The sequence below is a fragment of the Panthera uncia genome (genome assembly GCF_023721935.1).
Source record: "Panthera uncia isolate 11264 chromosome C1 unlocalized genomic scaffold, Puncia_PCG_1.0 HiC_scaffold_3, whole genome shotgun sequence".
NCBI classification, from domain to species: domain Eukaryota; kingdom Metazoa; phylum Chordata; class Mammalia; order Carnivora; family Felidae; genus Panthera; species Panthera uncia.
Window position 1 is genome coordinate 32712100 of NW_026057584.1, and position 13174 is coordinate 32725273.

At 37.2% G+C, this 13174-nt stretch overlaps 1 protein-coding gene across 13 annotated transcripts in view; it reads right to left on the reverse strand.

Moving 5' to 3' along the window:
- Positions 1–1040: 1040 nt before the first annotated feature.
- CARF (calcium responsive transcription factor) overlaps positions 1041–13174 on the reverse strand; it is an 82999-nt gene continuing 70865 nt past the window's right edge. For 11 of the 13 annotated variants that reach the window (XM_049615140.1, XM_049615147.1, XM_049615146.1 and 8 more), the window contains 3 exons: positions 10805–11371; positions 1475–1528; positions 1041–1263 (listed from right to left, as the gene is read on the reverse strand). The gene's annotated coding sequence lies outside the window, so the exon portion shown is untranslated. The remainder of the gene's footprint in view (positions 1264–1474; positions 1529–10804; positions 11372–13174) is intronic. The other 2 variants (XM_049615142.1, XM_049615143.1) reach the window with 2 other exon arrangements.

Below are 13174 nucleotides of genomic sequence, written 5' to 3' on the forward strand. Positions count from 1 at the left end.
ATTCTTAACTACCTGTGTAAGTTAAGGGGTGGAGGGAGAGTTTAATGTAATATAGATGTAAAATGCAGTGGATTAAATAAGATGGGAATTTTAAATCTTTCTAACAGTCTTAAGGTAGGTAGCGCACCTCGATCCCACAATGAGATTCAAAGGCCCCAGTTCTCCCCTTCTCATTGCTCTTTGAACTCACAGGATATTGTCCTTATCAACCAGCTTACAGGAAGGAAGAAAAAGTGGAAATGAAGGACCATTTCCTTTTGGTTACATAGAAGTGGCACTCACTTCTCAAATTCCATGAGCAAGACTTTAGTCAACACCTACATCTAGCTAGAAAGGATACTGGAAAATTCTATTTCTCACTAGGAGTCCATATACCTAGGTAATACTATGGAAAATGGATTTGGGGAGAACAATGTGTAGTCTGAACACTACCCTATTCCCAACATCATCAGGTGACTGAGCATAGTTTGTTTGGTTCTCTTATAATATCAGTATTTCCAGACACTAAAAACTGTTAGGTTGCATCTATCACAACATTTTTTTTTTAAAGGTTCCCATGGTCTTTTTATTCCACAATTCTTACATAACAAATCATCTTAAGACCTTGTGGTGCCCCTTGAAGGCATTATGCTCAGTGAAATAAGAAAGAGAAAGGCAAACACTGTATGATCTCTCTTTTTTTTTTTTTAAATAAATAGAATCCAAGTTCATAGATACAGAGAACAGATTGGTGGTTGCCAGAGGCAGGGGTTGGAGGGTGGAAGAAATAGATGAACTGTTGCTATTGTTTTGTTTTAACAAATTTAATAAAAAACAAATAATTGGAAAGATCCTCAGGTATCTTTAAATTTGAATGAAATTTCTCTTCCTTTCAGTTAACTTTGTGTCATTATTTGTAAATATGCATGATCCAGAGAAAACCATGACAACTCAGTTATGTGTATTTTCCCCATTTTTCTAAATTTATTCAATGATGCAAGTATATGTTTTTAACAAAATAAAATTATGCTATGCATTAAGCAATACTTAGTAAAACTTAGTGGCATAAAACAAAAATTTTATTGTGTTCACAGACTCTATGGACCAGGGATTTGGGTAGAGCAAAGAAGAGATGATTAGTATCTACTCCACAGTGTCTGGGGCTTCAGCTGGGAGACTCAAAGGCTGGGAGTGACTCAATGGCTGAGGGCTGAAATAATCTGAAGACATCTTCACTTATATGTCTGTGGTTGATGCTGCCTGTTGACTTGGAACTTCATTGGACTGTCAACATAAAATAGGTGGCTGGGTCGGATGGCTCAGATGAGCATCTGACTCTTGATTTCGGCTCAGGTTATGATCCCAGGGTTGTGGGATTGAGCCCTGCATCACACTGAGCATGGAGCCTGCTTGAGATTCTTTCTCTTTCCCTCTGCCCCTCCCCTGCTTACGCTCTCTAAAAACAAAAACAAAACAAACAAAAAACCCACAAAACCTGTTAAATGTGGTCTCTCTGCACAGGCTCGTTTAAGCTTCCACACAGTGATTTCTGAAACAAGAAACAAAGCACTAGCTATAAGGGACAAAATTGATAACTTCCAGTACAATAAGATTTAAAAAGCTTGTTCCTCAAAAGCACTACAGAGAGAGCAAAGACACCTTGGAAAAGGAAAATATATTTGTAAAACATATTTTTAATAAAAGACTCTTACTTGGAATATGTATAGAATCCCAACAAAAAAGTAATAGAAACTATCTAGAAGTTTTTAATTTTTTTAATGTTTTTATTTATTTTTGAGAGAGAGAGAGAGAGAGAGACAGAGCGTGAATAGGGGAGGGGCAAAAAGAGAGGGAGACAGAGAATCTGAAGCAGGTTCCAGGCTCTGAGCTGTCAGCACAAAGCCTGACTCTGGGCTCGAACTCATGAACCATGAGATCATGACCTGGGCTGAAGTTGGATGCTCAACCAACTGAGCCACCCAGGCGCCCCTAGAAGTTTTTAAATGAGCAAAATATTTAGATTGGCTATTCACAGGAAGGGAAATACAAATGGTGAACCAATATTGAAAAGGTACTCAAACTCAGTTGCAATTAAGGAAATGCAAATTAAAGCCACAATTAAAACCCACTATATATTTAGGAAGTCTGACAATAAAAAGTATTTTTAAAGATATGAAACAACTGTAATTATCATACACTGTTAGTGAGGGTATACACTGGTACAATCGATTTGGAAATCAGTTTGGCACTATCTAGTAAAGCTACATGTATATCCAATGATCCAACTACTTCGTATGGAGCTGGAGAAACTGTGCATGTGTGTACCAAAAAATATGTATGACATGTATCATTTAAACATCCATCTATATAGAGAACAAGTTGGGTTAACGTGACGGAGATCAAGGACTGCACTTTTTTTAAATTTTTTTAATGTTTATTCATTTTTGAGAGAGAGAGAGAGGCAGAGTGTGAGCATGGGAGGGGCAGAGAGAGAGGGAGACACAGAATCCAAAGCAGGCTCCAGGCTCTAAGCTATCAGCACAAAGCCCTATGAGGGACTTGAACTTCTGAACTGTGAGACCATGGCCTGAGCCAAAGTAGGGATTACACTTTTGATCAGCACAGGGTGATATATGGAAGGGTTGAATCACTATACTGTACACCTGAAACTAATATACACTGAATGTTAACTAAATGGAATTAAAACAAAACTTTAAAAAACCCATCAGTCTATGCATTTCACCAATTTAATAGACTAAAGGAGAAAAACCATATAATTATCTCAATAGATGCATTACGTGACAAAAGTCAACATCCACTTGTAATATAAATTCTTGACAAACTAGAAAAGATCTGGAATTTAGACAGCTCCAAATGTGTATGAATTACAGAATGAAATGCTTATTTTCCAATTTAAATATCCTCTGAACTATTTGGTATACAAAATCTAAGACAGTAATGGCTTAGAGCCAATGTTCCTTAAAGATTGTCCCTCAGGGTGCCTGGCTGGTTCACTAGGTACAGCATGTGACTCTTGATTTTGTGGTTGTGAATTCAAGCCCTATGTCGGGTGAAGAACTTACATTAAAGAAAGAAAACTTAAATACCGTCCCTCTATTAGATCTTTATAACAACTTTTTAATTAAATATTTTGTTTCAGGAGATTTCAAAGATCAAGGTGGGTTGAAAATAAAAGTGTTAATACTACTCTGAAAAAAATATTTGCTCCCCCATTAATATATTAATCTATATCCTACAGTCCCTTATCTTTTAATTTATAAACACTCTAGATTGGCAGGAAGCATACTCTTCCTCATGGTGAATTTTGATAGTTCATGAATTATTTAATTTAGAGTGAAATCTGATTATAACACAGACTTTGGAGTAAAAAAGTCCTGGGTTTAGATTTTTGATTCTTGCCTTCTTAGCTATGTATAATCTCGGGTAAGGTATTCAATCCCTCTGAGTTTGTTTTTCTTCCATAAAATTGGGATAATAAAACCCAGGCCAGGTGTGAGGATTAAATGATAAATATAAAGCATCTGGCACTCAATAAGTGTTGTCTATTACCATATTTTAGAACTAAGTAAAGTAAATATATGTTAATTGTTGCTGGGTGAATTTCAGAGACCCCAGGCCCTGGGGCCTCGACCCAGCCCAACCCAAAGAGGTTGCCAAAGGTTCTTGTTTTCATCCCAAGAAAGAATTCAAGGACAGACACAGCACACCAAAGGAGTGACACAAGCGGGAAAGTTCAATAAACTGAAAGTACACTCTTGAGATGTAAAAGGAGACTAGCTCAAGAGAAACAGAGAGAACAAAAATCACAAATGAAAGAGGAGAAGTAACAACCAATACCACAGAAATACAAATAATTGTAAGAGAATATTATGAAAGATTATACAAATTGGACAGCCTAGAAGAAATGGATAAATTCCTAGAAACACATAACCTCCCAAAACTGAACCAAGAAGAAATAAAAAATTTGAACACAACATGATTACTGGCAATGAAATCGAATCTGTAATCAAAAAAACTTCCAAGCAAATTCTACCAAACATTTCAAGAAGAGTTAATATCTATTCTTCTCAAACTATTCCAAAAAATAGAAGAGGAAAGAAAACTTCCAAACTCATTCTATGAGGACAGTTATCACCCTGATGGCAAAACCAGATAAAGACACCACAAAAAAAGAGAACTACAGGACAATATCTCTGATGAACATAGATGCAAAAATCCTCAAAAATTACTAACAAATAAAATCCAACAAAACATTAAAAAAAATCATTCACCATGATTAAGTGGGATTTATTCTTGGGATGCAACAGTGGTTCAATACTCCCAAATAAATCAATGAGGTAGATCACATCAATAAGAGAAAGGATAAAAACCATATAATCACTTCAAGAGATGCAGGAAAAGCATTTGACAAAAGTACAACATCAATTTATTATAAAAAACCTTCAATGAAGTAGGTTTAAAAGAAATATTCTTCAACATAATAAAGCCCCTATATAAAAAACCCACAGCTAACATCACACTCAACAGGGAAATGCTTTTCTCTCAGCTTTTCCCCTAAGGTCAGGAATAAGACAAGGATGTATACTCTCACCACTTTTATTCAACATAGTACTGGAAGTCTTAGCCATAGCCATCAGACAACAGAAAGAAATAAAAGGCATCCAAATCAGTAAGGAAGAAGTAAAACTTTCACTATTTGCAGATGACATGATACCATATAGAGAAAACCCAAAAGATGCCACCAAAAACTACAAAACTGATAAATGATTTCAGTAAAGTCACAGGATACAAAATCAATATACAGAAACCTGTTGCATTTCTATACACCAATAATGAAGCAGCAGAAAGAGAAATTAAAAAAAAAAACAATCTCACTGGGGCACCTGGGTGGTTCAGTTGGTTAAGCATCTAACTCCAGCTCAGGTATTGATCTCGTGGTTCCTGAGTCTGAGCCCCACATTGGGCTGTCTACTGTTAGCATAGAGCCTGCTTTGGATTCTCTGTCTTCCTCTCACTGCCCCTCTCTTGCATCTACTTGCATGCTTCTCTCACTAAGATGAAGGAAGGAAGGAAGGAAGGAAGGAAGGAAGGAAGGAAGGAAGGAAGGAAAGAAAGAGAAAAATCCCATTTACAATTGCACCAAAACCAATAAAATACTAGGAATAAACTTAACCAAAGAGGTGAAAGATCTTTATTCTGAAAACTATAAAACTTTAATGAAAGACACTAAAGATGACACAAAGAAATGGAAAGATATTTCATGTTCATGAGTTGGAAGAACAAATATTCTTAAAATGTCAATACTACTGAAATCAATCTACATATTTAATGCAATCCCTATCAAAATAGCAACACTTTTCACAGAACTAGAACAAACAATCCTACAATTTGTATGGGACACAAAAGACCCTGAATAGTCAAAGCAACCTTGCAAGAGAAAAGCAAAGCTGGAGGCATCACAAACCTGGACTTCAAGTTATGTTACAAAGTAATCAAAACAGTATGCTACTGGCACAGAAACAGACACATAGATCAATGGAACAGAATAGAAAGCCCCCCAACTATATGGTCAATTAATCTTTGACAAAGCAGGAAAGAATATCCAATGGGCAAAGGACAGTCTTCAACAATGGTGTTGGGGAAACTGGACAGCTACACATGCAAAAGAAAGAAATGGGACCACTTTCTTACACCATAGACAAAGCTAAACTCAAAATGGCTTGAAGACCTCAATATGAGACCTAAAACCATAAAAATCCTAGAAGAGAACAAAGGCAGTAATTTCTCTGACACTAATAACTGTAGCCACTTTTTTCTAGCTACATTTCCTGAGGCAAGGGAAACAAAAGCAAAAATAAACTTGGGACTACATCAAAATAAAAAGCTTCTTTCTGCACAGCAAAGGAAACAATCAACAAAACTAAAAGATAACCTACAGAATTGGAGAAGATATTTACAAATGACATATCTGTAAAGGGTTAGTGTCCAAAATAAAAAACTTATACAACTCAACACCTCAAAAAATAACCCAATTAAAACATGGGTAGAAGACATGAACAGACATTTCGTCAAAGAAGACATCCAGATGGCCAATAGACACATGAAAAAAAGCTCAACATCACTCATCATCAGGAAAACGCAAATCAAAACTACAATGCAATATCACCTCATACCTGTCAGAAGGGCTAAAATCAGCAAGACAAGAAACAACAGGCGTTGGTGAGGATGTGGAGAAAAGAAAGCCTTGTGCACTGTTGGTGGGGATGCAAACTGGTGCAGCCACTGTGGAAGACAATATGGAGGTTCCTCAAAAAGTTAAAAATAGAACTATTCTACAATCCAGCAATCACAGTTCTGATATTTACTCAAAGAATACAAAGACAATAATTCAAAGGGATACATGCACCCCTATGTTTATAGCAGCATTATTTATAATAACCAAATTATGGAAACAGTCCAAGTGTCCACTGATTGATGAATGGATAAAGAAGATGTGGTATATATACACAATGGAATGTTATTCATCCATAAAAAAATGAAATTTTGCCATTTGCAACAACATGGATAGAGCTAGAGAGGATATAATGCTAAGGGAAATAAGTCAGTCAGAGAAAGACAAATACCATATGATTTTACTCACATGTGAAATTTAAGAACCAAATGAGCAAATGGAAAGAGAGAGAGACAGACAAACCAAGAAACACACTCTTTAGTTATAGAGAATCAGTTGATGGTTACCAGAGGGGAAATGAGTGGGAGGATGGGTGAAATACGTGGATTAAAGAGTACACTTATCATGATGAGCACTGAGTAATGTATAGAATTGTTAAATCACTATATTGTACACCTGAAACTATTATAACCCTGTATATTAACTATACTCAAACTAAATAAAAAAAAGAGCACAAAAGAAAGAGCAAGCACAGGAACTGTGATATTGGGTTTGGGTTTCTATCTCTTATTGACAGTTGTTAACTAGGGCATGGGATATTGGTTGCTTGGGCTGAGGATTTCTTAGAAGCAGGGTTTTGAGCCTTCTCTTCCTTATTTGGTCAGGGGTTTTCTGTCATGGCACCTGCCATCTTGGATCTGTCTGGTCTGATCCAGCTTCTTGTGGAGTGCTGCTAGGACAGGCCTCTGACTTTCCAGATAGCTGTACTTCCTCTTTGCTGGCCTCTAGGCCTCCTGCTAGATCCTAACTAACTGCCTACTCTATCAAAATGAACAATGACTTTATGTTCCACCATTACTGACAGTATGCATGCTACATAATTTGGGAAAGGATAGGGCAAGCAAGTTAAAAAGAAAGTGCACATTGCTAGGTAGCAAATAATTATAATATTTTTCCTTTTTTAAAATGTTTATTTCTGAGAGAGAAGCATGTGCATAGTGGGGGAGGGCAGAGATGGGGGAGGGTCAGGGAGAGGTGGGAGGGGCAGAGAAAGAAGGGGAAAGAGGTTCGAAGCAGGCTCCACGCTGAGAGCTGAGAGCCTGATGAAGGGCTTGAACTCACAAACCATGAGATCACAACCTGAACTAAAGTCAGATGCTTAACTGACTGAACCACCCAGGCATCCCTAAACATTTTTTAAAAAGTACTAGGCCAACAGAAATGGATTTTGTTTAAAAACTAAATTGCAATATTAAAATGGGCTAGTGAAAGATTGTATTTCACATAAAAAATATACATGGAAAACACCTCACTAATAAAAAATGTTAATTTGAAAAAAGTAAAGTATTTCAAATTAGAAAAGTCTTTAAATTATCATATTTAATTCTCATGAGGACATGATCAGATGCACAATCAAAAATTACTTTGAGATAGGGTGCCTGGGGGGCTCAGTCAGTTGAGTATCCCACTCTAGATTTCACCTCAGATCATGATCCCAGGGTCATGGGTGGACCCCCCTGTTAGGATTTATGCTGAGCATGGAGCCGGCTTGGGATTCTCTCTATCTGTCTCTCTCTCTGTCTCTCTTCCCACCCCCATCCCTCTCCCTCACTCACACTCTCTCTCTCAAATAAAAAAAAATTACTTTGAGATAGACTAAAACAATATAACATTTATGGAAAGAAATTTGATAATATTATCAAGAGTAACAATGCTTATGCTGTTTAGTTACTTTATGTCTAGGAATCCAAACCAAAAACATAGTAGTCAGAGATGCAAAAAATGACATCTGATGTTAAAAATATTGAAAATATCTAAATGTTCAACAATCTGGGAATGACTAAAATAAATGTAAAAAAAACATATTATGCAATATTATGCATCAATTAAAAACAATTTTGAAAAAACCTTCAAACCAGTCCCCATTGACAAATGCTCATATCATGAGAAATATTATCAACATATTTGTAGGGCCCACGTGGATAGTTCCCACAAGTCCTGGTCTCCATACAGCCAAGCCATTTCACAGAACCATTGAATTCTTTTTTTTCTCTTTCAATTTATTTAAATTCAAGTTAGTTAACATACGGTTTCAGGAGTAGAATCCATTGATTCATCACTTACATATAACCACTGAGTTCTATCATTCAACCTCACTCTCTCAGGGTGCAGATGAAGAAATTGAGGGCCAGAGAAATGAAATGATTCACCTGAGATAATTCAGCTAAGTGGCAGAGCTAGTTCTCTGCTTTTTCTATTAAAATAGTTTCTGACAACTATTTTACTTATCTCACAAACTACCTATTTTACCAGCATCCATTGCTCAATTTTGCATTGCGGTTTTTTCCTGTGAAAATACTTTTACCTGAAGGGTATAGACAAAAATGGAAAAATTAATTGGACATAAAATTGTAGGGCAGGTTTAGGAGAAATTAGAAATAATCAATATACAGTTAAAGGTTGTAACTAAGTGAAATTCATCATCATTTTAAACCCTTTCTTCCTCCTTTATATTTTTTAAAGTGGAAATGGGTAGAGCTCTAGCTTCTGTGCTTGCTACTACAGTTAAAATCTATGGAACTGTAAACTCTAATGTAATTAAAAATTAAGATGATCTCAGTGTTTCCATGGAAATAAAAAGACTTCATGAATAAATAATTACTATTATGCAACTGATATAGAAGTCTGTTACTCTGAAAACCACAAATTGTTTTATATCTACCACATTGTTTTATTTTGCTCTTTCCTATATCCTTTGGTTAAATTCTTCTTGAAAGTTCAAATACACTCATAGTTTTGATTCATATAATTCTAATATCAAAACATTACAATGTATTGTCAAATGTTAATCAAATCTAAAAAGAGAGGAAGGATCTTCCTAAGAACAGTTAATATATTTATATAATTCTAATCATCTTTTAAAGCCAGAATTTATTACTGCCACCTAAAACCATATTTTAGGTAAAAGCAAAATAAGTTTAAAAAGTTTAATGTTTATTAAACCTAAAATTGAATGTATAAAAAAAACAAAAATTGATCTTTTTAGGTAGTTGCTTTTAGAAAGACTAGATAGAAAGCAGAAAGACTTTTCTGAAATATTTTTTTTTAATTTTTTTTTTTATGTTTATTTTTGAGACAGAGAGAGAGAGAGTATGAATGGGGGAGGGTCAGAGAGAGGGAGACACAGAATCTGAAACAGGCTCCAGGCTCTGAGCTGTCAGCACAGAGCCCGACGCGGGGCTTGAACTCACGGACCGTGAGATCATGACCTGAGCCGAAGTTGGCCGCTTAACCGACTGAGCCACCCAGGCGCCCCTTCTGAAATATTTTTATAATCAAGTCTAGAGATCTGATATCCCTCACTTGTAGGGGAGCATTACACATATACTTGGTATATTAAGGGTTTACTACCTTATATTGTAATGTCTTTTGAACACCACTGTTATAATACACTGAATATGTATTTGTTAACTAAAGGACTGAAGAATTTGCTTTAATTTGCAACTAATCTGAGATACTTCTTGCCCTGACATTTCCTCACAGGTTCCAAAGTGGACTCAACTGACCAGTTCTAAGCATTCGTGGTATTCCTTTTAACTTCTTAGTCATATTTCCTGCTCTAGCTAACCTTTATGTTGGAGGGCCTCAGGGCTAGATCCTGGGCATTCTTTTCTTCTTTATCTGCATTTTTTTTTCCTCAGGTGATCTCTCTGTTCTCTAGTTTTTCATTACCATCTATATGTTGATAAATCACAAAAATGTTTATGTCCAATCCTGACATCTAGAGTTGTATCTGTAAGTGCCAACTTAACAGTTCCATTTGGAATTCAAAACTAACTAGGTTCAAAAACGAGCTCTTGATTTTCTCTTCCAAGTCTATTCTTCCCCATCAGTCTTCCTCAACTCAGTAAAATTTACTACCATTCATTCACACAGTCACTCACAGCTAAAACCCTGGCTGGAGTCATTCTTCATTCCTTCCCTTCCTTCACACACATCCCCACATGCCCTCCCCAACAGCCAACCAATCAGCAAGTCCTGATGATTCTATCTCCAAAATAATCCTGAATTTTTCCATTTCTCTTTGCCTCCTGTATCACTATCACTCTAGATGCAAATCACCTAAGCTCTCATGTGTGTGCCATTCTAATAACCTCCTTATTGCTCTCCCTGTTTCCATTCATGTCCCTGTATAACATATTCTTCTACAACATATAAACCCAGGTATATCACTTCTCCAGTAGAAATCCTGTAATAGGTTCTGTTTTACTCAGAATGAAATTGACACTATGATTACCACTGACTCCACACCATCTTCTCTATTGCCTCTAAGCTAATGCCACACTGCTCTGCTTTCTGCCCTTAAATACCTTTTTTCCACATCAATGCCTTTGCATTTACTGTTCCTCCTACCTGTGAAGATCTTCTCTCTGCTTTCTGAATGATGGCTCCTTTTCATCTGTCGAATGCTATCTGCCTAATAATACCACCAAATAACCTGTTGATAAAGCAAAGCTACGTTTTTTGCTTATTATAGTAAGGAGAATACTACTTTGACAGATCTTAGCAGTGTGTCTGAGGAGAAAGGACAAAGATAAGATATTTATGAGGTTTTGGGGGTCTAATTTGAGTTTTTCAATGCACGGGCCCCATTAGTATTGTGTAAAGTCTACAAGGCTAATGGGGAAAACTCAAGACATGTTACCCATCAGAGTCCTCCTCACAGAAGTGGGACCATCTTAGTACCTTTGCCATGCCCAGTCATTGGCTGAGAGCAGCCTGTGAGAAGCATAGCTTCTGCACAGGCACCATGATAGATCCAGAGCAGCAGCTGTGGCCACTTATTAATCACTCCATCTGCAGCAGGAGCTCTGAGGGCTCATTTTCATTGCTGCCATGGCCTACCTCTTATGCTGAATAGATTTATCTCTCCCCACAGGTCAGATTGCCAGTCTCCCATAGTTCTTCTGGCCCATCTTCCTGAAATGAAGGAAATTCTGATGCTCAGAAGGAACCTCTGATGCTGCAGTTGATCTCTGGAGCTAAAACTGGTATTCATGCTCTCCCATTTTCAGGAGTTATTCTAATTTCCCTCACCCTCAGGTATTACCTCACCAGGTCTTGGAGCCTTACTTACTGGTGTTATGACTCAAATTTTAATTCCTGAGAGGACTGAGTGACCATTTTGTTCTTGTGCAGACACTGCTGCATGCATCCATTCACAGTTACAATGGGGCACAGGAGGACCAAAAGGTGTCCAAATGGATCATCTAGGCTCCACATGTAGTCCCCCTGCTCTAAGTCCTTCTGCTGATCTGGGTTGATCACTCCTGCCAGTATGCTGATGCCTCTTCTTACCTGTTGGTGCCTGGATACAAGGACTTTAAAGTGCACTGACAGCAGCCTTACCTTATAGGTGCATAAAAACTTTGTGTTCCCCCTGGCAAGAGTATGCTCGCTTTGGGGACCAGGACCTCCAAACCTACAGAGCCCAGAATTAAAAGGATGGGAAACAAAATCTCCCAGTATGTCACTGGAAATTAAGGTAAATGGGGCTACTCCTGCTTCTGTCCCATGGTTACTGGACCCATGTATTCTTCCTGTTGGAAACACAGCACTATACAGAGGTCTCTGATTTATGCATATATTACCTCTTCAAGGATGGTATCCACCCTTTCAGAATGTTGCCTCTGAGTTAATGCTGAAGCTCTGCTTTTAGAAGGCCATTTCAGCATCCTATCAATGTATCCTCCTAGGTGCAAAAATTTCTTTAAGAAACAAATGTCTCTCTGTAATTACACTGAATATAGTCTTACTTTCTCCATTTAACCTATGTGATCAATTTTTATTTCTCCCTAGACAAAACTAGAAGACAGAAAATGAGGAATTATTTAGTTTTTTTTTTAATTTTATTTTTTAATTTTATTTTTTAAAATTACATCCAAATTAGTTAGCATATAGTGCAACAGTGATTTCAGGAGTAGATTCCTTACCCATTTAGCCCATACCCCCTCCCAAAACCCCTCCAGTAACCCTTTGTTTGTTCTCCATATTTATGAGTCTCTTCTGTTGTCCCCCTCCTGTTTTTATATTATTTTTGTTTCCCTTCCTTTATGTTCATCTGTTTTGTCTCTTAAAGTCCTCATATGAGTGAAGTCATATGATTTTTGTCTTTCTCTGACTAATTTCACTTAGCAGTTTTTTCTTTTAATTTTTTTTTAACGTTTTATTTATTTTTGAGACAGAGAGAGCATGAACAGGGGAGGGTCAGAGAGAGGGAGACACAGAATCTGAAATAGGCTCCAGGCTCTGAGCTGTCAGCACAGAGCCCGAAGCGGGGCTCGAACTCATGGACCATGAGATCATGACCTGAGCCGAAGTCGGCCGCTTAACCGACTGAGCCACCCAGGCGCCCCACATAGTTATTTTTCTAATGAGCATGTTTGTCATATTGTCTTTATGAATTTTAAGGAAACTATGCATATAACAAAATCCAAAAATATTTTCATGTCCTATAAATGTATTCCCTCCTTCCTTCCTCCTTTCAATTTTTAGAAGTAAGCTCTAGGCCCAACATGGGGTTGAACTCAGAATCCCGAGATTAAGAGTCACTTACTCTACCAACTGAACCAGCCAAGCACCCCAATCTATATCTATTTTTAAATAGATAAGAATAACAATAAAGGGGCACCTGGGTGGCTCAGTCAGTTAAGCATCTGACTTCGGCTCAGGTCATGACCTCGCAGTCCACGAGTTTGAGCCCTGCATGGAGCTCTGGGCTGA